We start from the raw sequence: 8,680 nt of genomic DNA, 5'->3' as shown, positions 1-8,680 counted from the left end.
ACCCTCCAAGTGCAGAAAATGCTGGAAATGCAGCTGCTTAGGAAAGGTCGGTGGGGCGAGACCCAGCCCCTGTGTCAGGTTGTAACGACTGATAAACCTTTATCTTCCAGATTGTGTTGCAGGGTCATCCACCTGAAATATTGACTGTTTCTCGCTTCGCCGGTGCTGACCGACCTGCTGAGTTATTTCCTGAATTGGCCACAATCCGCTGTGTTATCTTCGGGATTTGTTATCGATATCGTCCTATTTCCGTTTGTTTAAGCTTGTTAGAAATTGCTGATTTCAACCAGCAGAATGTCTCAATACAAAAGGGGTGATTGCTGATATAATCCGCAGGAATCTACGCTATAAGCCATGTATTTGCCTTTCTCTGTTGTGTATTGGCAGGTGTAAGTCCACACTGGCCAGAGCTTTCAGAATCCCCCCCCCCCCCTTCACCGACAGACTCCGAGCATTCTTATCCAGACGTTACTCTGCTCCCCAACTCTGCACCCAGACCACAATCTGCCTGACCTGGTGTCTAAAACCTTCGCTCGTGTGGTCGGCCACATTTCGTAGCAACTCTGCTGAAACGTCATCAGCCTGAAACTTGAACACGTTCTCTCCCGCTCTTCACTGAGCATGCCCAGCAACCCCTGCTTTTATTCCAGGCTTCCCAGCATCTGCAGTATTTTGCTTTTAGATGAGGCCTGTCAATATCGGGGTAGCACAAGTGGTTAGCACTGTTGCTTCACAGCGCCAGGGTCCCAGGTTCGATTCCCGGCTTGGGTCACTGTCTGTATGGAGTCTGCACGTTCTCCCCGTGTGTGCGTGGGTTTCCTCCGGGTGCTCCGGTTTCCTCCCACAGTCCGAAGATGTGCAGGTTAGGTGGATTGGCCAGGGTAAATTGTCCCTTAGTGTCCAAAGGGGGTAGGAGGGGTTACGGGGATAGGGTGGAAGTGAGGGCTTAAGTGATCGGTGCAGACTCGATGGGCCGAATGGCCTCCTTCTGCACTGTATGTTCCATGTTCATTTACATTACTGTCAGTGGAAACACTGATGTCGCACAAACATCAACGCGAGAGTTGACTTTTAATTTGAGCATTGCGTGAATATTTCTGCTCCCTTTATCAAAGTGCCCCTTTACTCATTGACCGAGACGGGTATTGTCAAATATTCACCCCATGACACAGGGTAAAGAGATCATTTACTCAGCTTCTTCATCACAACATTCAGTGTCGAATAGATAAGGCAAATGAAAAGATCCAGGAATGTAACTGAAGGACGTCCAGCCCATCAGGTCCATTGAATTAAATCATGTATCTCAGAGAGCGATTGTGGGTGGGATGGGGAATGGGGGGAGGTTGTGGGTGGGATGGGGAATGGGAAGAGGTTGTGGGTGGGATGGGGAATGGGAAGAGGTTGTGGGTGGGATGGGGAGTGGGGAGAGGTTGTGGGTGGGATGGGGAATGGGAAGTGGTTGTGGGTGGGATGGGGAATGGGAAGTGGGTGGGATGGGGAATGGGAAGTGGTTGTGGGTGGGATGGGGAATGGGAAGTGGTTGTGGGTGGGATGGGGAGTGGGAAGTGGTTGTGGGTGGGATGGGGAATGGGAAGTGGGTGGGATGGGGAATGGGAAGTGGTTGTGGGTGGGATGGGGAGTGGGAAGAGGTTGTGGGTGGGATGGGGAGTGGGAAGAGGTTGTGGGTGGGATGGGGAATGGGAAGTGGGTGGGATGGGGAATGGGAAGTGGTTGTGGGTGGGATGGGGAGTGGGAAGAGGTTGTGGGTGGGATGGGGAATGGGAAGTGGTTGTGGGTGGGATGGGGAATGGGAAGTGGGTGGGATGGGGAATGGGAAGTGGTTGTGGGTGGGATGGGGAATGGGAAGAGGTTGTGGGTGGGATGGGGAGTGGGAAGTGGGTGGGATGGGGAATGGGAAGTGGTTGTGGGTGGGATGGGGGGAGGTTGTGGGTGGGATGGGGAATGGGGGGAGGTTGTGGGTGGGATGGGGAATGGGGAGAGGTTGTGGGTGGGATGGGGAATGGGGGGAGGTTGTGGGTGGGATGGGGAATGGGGGGAGGTTGTGGGTGGGATGGGGAATGGGGAGAGGTTGTGGGTGGGATGGGGAATGGGGAGAGGTTGTGGGTGGGATGGGGAGTGGGAAGAGGTTGTGGGTGGGATGGGGAATGGGGGGAGGTTGTGGGTGGGATGGGGGGAGGTTGTGGGTGGGATGGGGGAGGTGTGGGTGGGATGGGGGGAGGTTGTGGGTGGGATGGGGGAGGTGTGGGTGGGATGGGGGGAGGTTGAGGGTGGGATGGGGGGATGGGGGGAGGTTGTGGGTGGGATGGGGGAGGTGTGGGTGGGATGGGGGGAGGTGTGGGTGGGATGGGGGAGGTGTGGGTGGGATGGGGGGAGGTGTGGGTGGGATGGGGGGAGGTTGTGGGTGGGATGGGGGATGGGGGGAGGTTGTGGGTGGGATGGGGGAGGTGTGGGTGGGATGGGGGGAGGTGTGGGTGGGATGGGGGGAGGTTGTGGGTGGGATGGGGAATGGGAAGAGGTTGTGGGTGGGATGGGGAATGGGAAGTGGTTGTGGGTGGGATGGGGGGAGGTTGTGGGTGGGATGGGGAGGTGTGGGTTATTTGTGTTGCTCTGCTTGGACCTTAGTTTGGAGTTATTTGAACCGCAGCCTCGGCAGCTTTTTGGAAGAGAGTGGGCGCGATTCTCCGTAATGGAGACAAAGTGCTGACGGCAGAGTGAAAACCGGAGTGTCGGAGCCCGCTTCCAGCCCCCTAGTCTCCCGTCCCCGGGGGCTAGCAGCGGCGTCGTGTATTCTACGCGCCATGTAAAAAGCGGCGCCGCATCAATGATGCAGCCGGTGTCGCGTAAATGACATCACCCGCGCATGCGCGGTTGCCGTCCTCCCCGAGGCCGCCCCGCAAGAAGATGGCGGATGGATCTTGCGGGGCGGCGGAGGAAAGGAGGTCCTCCTTCAGAGAGGCCGGCCCGCTGATTTCTGTACCATCAATGACATGTTAGGCTGCTGCTTTCCCATATCAGTCACCCGGTTAGGGTACTGATGTGCTGTATTATTACTGATGCCCAACATGCCACCTTGTGCTGCTATTGACAGCTTCAGTGAAAGAGAGCACGATTACCCTGGAGGCACGGTATTAATGGTGACTGACAGTATTAACAGTGAATTGAGTAATAATACTGGCAAAGGCACAGTATTAACAGCAAGTTGTAGCAATAGGAATTACAGTTAGAATTAAGTTACTGTATTCATGGAGATTTGACAAGTTGGAGTATTAATGACAAGATGAAGTTTTATTGGAGACTGACAGTATTAATCTAAGTTACAGTGTTATTTGTTTCAGTATTATTGGAAGGTTGCAATATTGATGAGTTGCAATATTAATTGACGTGAGCAGATTATTGATGATCAACAATTATGAAGTGACTATTTTCCACAGGAAAGGGGAGAACTCCCATGTCTCTCCTCGAAGGCCAGATCCTCGTTCTGATCAGGAGAGTTAGTGATCAGAGCACAGGAAAGTATTGATGCGGTGTTGAGAAACCAGCAGTACCTTATACCGTGTTGACCCTCTGAAAATGAAAATTAAGGGGCTGTTTAGCACAGGGCTAAATCGCTGTCTTTGAAAGCAGACCAAGACAGGCCAGCAGCACGGTTCAATTCCCGTACCAGCCTCCCCGAACAGGCGGCGGAATGTGGCGACTAGGGGCTTTTCACAGTAACTTCATTTGAAGCCTACTTGTGACAATAAGTGATATTCATTCATTATAGAAATGTGATTAGAATATGGACCTGATCTTTTGGCCTATTGGATGGGTGGGGAAAATAGTGGCCTTTGAAATTTCCGCCCCGTTGGTAACTGGGTTTAAATCCCCAATTCAAAGGGAAGACATGAAACTCTCCTTTCTGACGCGCAAGCTCTTACTAAGCAACAAGTCGGGCCATTCAGGGTATTTTTGTTGCCTGAAGCTCTCTCTGGACTTGGATCTGAGCTTGGCGCTCAGAGGCCAGGATGGTGCCGAGTTGGAGGCCTGTTGAGAAAAACGACCTCGCTGCAATGTCCATCAGACGAGAGTCATTTAATATCAGTCTCAGGATACCCAGGAGGTCTGTCGATTGAGATCCATGTGGCTGGTCATGACTGCTTCACCCCTTCCTACCTCTCCTTCAGTACTTTTCTCCAACAATCTCCACTTGGTTCAGGCAGTCAACCCCCACTTCGATGGGTCCTTTCCGTTCTGATCCTGATGCAAGTGGTGCCCCAATACCAGATAGACCCCCCAATGGAAGCCTTTGAGACCCTTGCCAGTCGGCAGTAAAAAAAGGTCAGGGAGGAGATGTTGAAAGCTCTCGCCGGTGCTGCTTTCTGTGCCTGCAATTGCAGAACCAATAACTTGCTTAAGCTTGCTGACCGTATCTTGGCTGCATGTTTAGAACCAGAGTATTTTTTATGCTTTTTGATATTCAAAGGTGCTTTATAAATTGAAAAGGATCATCTTGTCTTGTGAAGAGCTATTTTAATAATAAATTATGGCTACCAGCAATATGTTTGCAATTTGTGTCTTGGTGTTTTTTCTCTGTTTTTGGCACACAAATACTCGAGGTTCCCATTTCCTCCTGTTAGCGGTAGATGTGGGAGCAGGGATGGGAATAATTGACATGCTGCTAATCCCGTGTCTCTGGATTTGATGCTGAAATTGAATGGCCCATTTTATAACATTTATTGTGCTGTGCCCGTGAAAGTTCCTTTGGGCTCTCGTCCTGGTCAAAATGCTGCTCTTTCAGGTCTCAACCAAAGACTTTTTTCCACTAATTTGTTAAACCGACGAGATAACTCTGCCTCAAATAAAATATGAATGTTGATTTAACTTCCCTGATCTAGATTGCTGAAGCCAAATTGGTTAATTCAGCAGAGTCACTGAGCTCATTAACACCTCTGGTACGTACCTCTTGGCAGGAGCCAGCTGACCCTTTGGGGAATTTGAGCTACTTTGCAACACCATTGGAGGATGTTACCAGTTAATAGCTCCAATTGTGAACACTTCATTTCCTTTGTGTGGGTGTTTCAAAGCAACTCAGGAGACAAGTGCCTTGGACCACTTTTCCCGTTCCTTCCCCTTGCATTGCAGAGGCATTTTCACAAGAGCCCCCGCCTCCCCCAGTCACTCCACCAGGAAAGGGGTGAAACTGAAACCAGTTGCCTTAACTGGAAGGATTATTATTATTAATATAGCCAGGACTTTGGGTGGATTCCTGGGTGAACAGGTAAACTTGGCTGTTATATTACGTGACAGTAATATGTTGTTACTCATTTGCTTACGACCAGAATGGTCTGACAGTTGTAGTTCAGTAAAACTATCAGTCTTCAAATTAAGAAAATATATATTGAATAGCGATTATAAATATCTATGAGTTTGTTCACTCTTCTACAACTATAACTGAAGATTAGGTAAATAAGAATAAGTATATATAATGGTTAACCACTCTTGCCAACTAAGCTCTCTCCCTAACACTCTGCTCAATAGTCACTCCTGATACGAAGAGGTGGGAATCTCCGCTCAGTGTAGTTTATATACATAGATCTGGTGCTGCCATCTAGTGGTTGTCCAGCACTTACAGATGTACAGCTCCCGACACTGGGAGGATGCATCGCTGGCAAGGTTTATTGGCCATCCCGAATTGCCCTTGAGAAGGTGGCGTGCTGACGGTACTCACCCAGTGCTAAGAGGAAGGGTCTTCCAGGGCTTTGACCCAGCAACAGTGAAGGAAAGATGGCTGATGTTCCAAGTCAGGTTGATGTGTGACCAGAGGCACTTGGTGGATTCCGATGTGTCTGCTGCACTTGCTCTTTGAGGGAACAGAGGTTGCTGGTTTTATAGGTGCTGTTGGAAGAACCTGATTCCAAAATAACTGCATGCCTTTTGATGAAAGATCTAGGATTAGCAGAGTGAGCTGACAGGTGAAGTTTAACATAAAGAACTGGGAAGTGACCTGTTTGAGGGGAATGACTGAGAGGACACGTGCACTGTAGAGAAAATCATTCAGCGAAGCCCAGCCAATGGGCTTCTTTAAAACAAATCTTTAAACCTCGTCTGTGCTTGACGATGACTGCAGGACCAAGGCTAGTGACAGATCTTCCCCTTCTTTGGGTGCAGAAGTGACATTTGGACTCTGAACGCTCACTCTGAATTTTAATTTAATGATGCAGGAATGTAAGGATCATTTTTTTTTAACTTGCCAATTGAATTCTAAAATACAAGTAGGCCCGAAAAGTGTTCCTTTCAGGCATGTGTCTGGTGGCTCTGCGGTTAGAGAGTTTGGATGAGATCTGAAAGGTGCTGGGTTCAAGTCCCAGTTAGGGCCTTAGACATAGACCAAGATAGGACAGGCTAGATTAATTAATTAATTTAATGGTGGGGTCAGTGACCTTAGTGCTGAGTAAGATCGAGTGTAAACTTAATGATAGCTGGAGAGCACCACCAGAGGCTGCCGGTTTTACTTCTCGCCCAGACCAAAAAATTCCAAAAATTCTCTAAAATCCCATCCAGCAGCTGTGGGATTTGAACCCAAGTTGGAGAGCTTTGTAAGCCACTGCTCAAACCATTTTACCACCAGAGCTTTCACTCTCAGGTCATTTTGGAACATATACTTAACATTTAGTAGCACAGGTGAGCTATCACAAGATATCAATACTCAGAGATACTGAGAAAGTTGTGTGGGTCAGTTGGTCAAACGGATACAGCACTTGTATATTTTTAAAAAAGTAAGTGGGCCCATAGCACCAAGGATGATGGTTCAAATCTTGGCTTTGCTTGGAGCAAATAACTTTTTATGTTTTTTAATCAATTAGTAAATCATTGTAATTAATTACAACTCATTGTGATTAAATTGGTAGTTAGACTAACTGGAATTATTCCAGAGCAGGTACACCTGTCAGAAAGTTCAGTTCTGCAGTCTTTGTGCAGTTATTATCATTGTGAGAGGGACAGCAGTCAGCAGCACACTTCAACTCCATTTTCACAGCAGCCAGATTGGAACATCGGTGGTGGACTCGACTGAGACGGGCTGATAGCGTCCCATCTCCCCAGGTGCAAGGGGCAGGTGTCTACACAATATCTTTTATTCAGTGAGCCCATGTTGTCTCTCTCTGTAGCTGGCTGTGGTTTTAATTGCGGATTGCAATGACTCCCATCAGCTCCATGCATGGTGCTGCCATTCATTCAACATGGCTGTGACACAGGCTCAACACAAACCTGCAATGCTGCTGGCCACAGGAAACCTGCAGGGAAGCATCAGTCCAGTTTGCTCCATTTAAAAAGGATGAGGCAGTGACATGGTAATCCTTAGCCCCAGAGTGGGAACTAGGGTTCAAACCCCAACACTGCAGAAATTTGAATTCAGTAAAAATGTGAAACCATTGTTGTAAAAACCCACCTGGTTCACTAATGTCCTTTAGAGAAGGAAATCTGCCGTCCTCATCTGGCCTGGCCTACAAGAGACTCTAATCATCTGCCCTTGACATTCAGTGGGTGACATCACTGAATTCTCCACGATTAACATCGTGGGGGTTCTTTATGACATGGCAAACACCAGGATCGATCTTCATTTACTTCTCCAAAATCCTGTGTACCATATATAACCTTGTATCTTCTCTTCCTCTCCCCAGATGTCCTCCACTAGCCAACCAATGTGGTTGATTCTTATTGCCCCTGAAGGGGCAGGTAAATGCTGGCCATCCAGCAACACCCATGTCCCCGACTGTTTTTCCTGGTCTACCTTACCCACGCCTCTCAATCTTACAAACCTTTATTAAATCTCCTCTCAATGTCTTTGGCTCCAAGACGTACAACCCAACCCTAGCTTCTCCAGCCTAACCTCGCAACCCAAATTCCCCACCAGCCATTCTGGTCAATCATCTCAGCACCGTCTCCAAGGCACTCGCATCCTTCCTAATATGCGTTGCCCAGGACTGAACACACCAATCTGGTTGTGGCCTAACCAGGGCCTTATAAAGCTTCAGGATAATATCCCTGATTTTCTACTCAATTACCTGACACTGAAGATCCCATTTGCTTTGCTAATGACTCTCACTGTGTCCTGGAACTTCAAAGATCAGGGCACATGTACCCCCGGGTCTCGGTGTTCCTGCACACTTTTAGAAACTGTCCTTAAACCTCTCCCTATAACATTTTCCAAAATGCTCCACCTCATACTTCCATTTGCCAGCCCATTCTGCTAGCACATCCGTGTCACGTTTCAGGCAATTCATATCATTCTCTATCTGCCACCCAAGTGAGTTATGGACAAATTTTAAAATGCTACTCTTGTGCGCCAAGATCCAAATCATTTAAACGTAACAGCAACAACAACAAAAAGCACTGCTCCGAGCGGCAGCCCTTGTGGAACACCACTGTGCTGCCCCGCAGTCTGAAAGGTAACCATAGAGCAGGAGCTGACACCACTGTCTGCTGCCCCGCAGTCTGAAAGGTAACCATAGAGCAGGAGCTGACACCAGCCCTCTTATTCCACAAGCCTCCATTTTGTTAACCAGCTCACTTAGCCAAACACTTCCTTAAAATCCATACAGACAACATGCACTGCATTCACTTCTCTTGTTAGTTCATCAAAATATTCAATTAGGTCAGTTAAGCGTGGTCTGCCTTTTAC

At 48.5% G+C, this 8,680-nt stretch overlaps 1 protein-coding gene across 1 annotated transcript in view; it reads left to right on the top strand.

Moving 5' to 3' along the window:
- The window catches only part of LOC140396817 (adhesion G protein-coupled receptor A2-like), a 300,618-nt gene extending 299,293 nt beyond the window's left edge, over window positions 1-1,325 (top strand). Inside the window, 1 exon segment of the mRNA XM_072485571.1 lies at window positions 1-1,325. This exon segment is cut by the window's left edge and continues 6,677 nt beyond it. The gene's annotated coding sequence lies outside the window, so the exon portion shown is untranslated.
- The last annotated feature ends 7,355 nt before the right edge of the window (window positions 1,326-8,680 follow it).

The sequence above is a fragment of the Scyliorhinus torazame genome, chromosome 20 (genome assembly GCF_047496885.1).
Source record: "Scyliorhinus torazame isolate Kashiwa2021f chromosome 20, sScyTor2.1, whole genome shotgun sequence".
NCBI lineage: Eukaryota > Metazoa > Chordata > Chondrichthyes > Carcharhiniformes > Scyliorhinidae > Scyliorhinus > Scyliorhinus torazame.
Note: the sequence above shows the minus strand (reverse complement) of the source record. Positions and strands in the feature narration are given on the sequence as shown.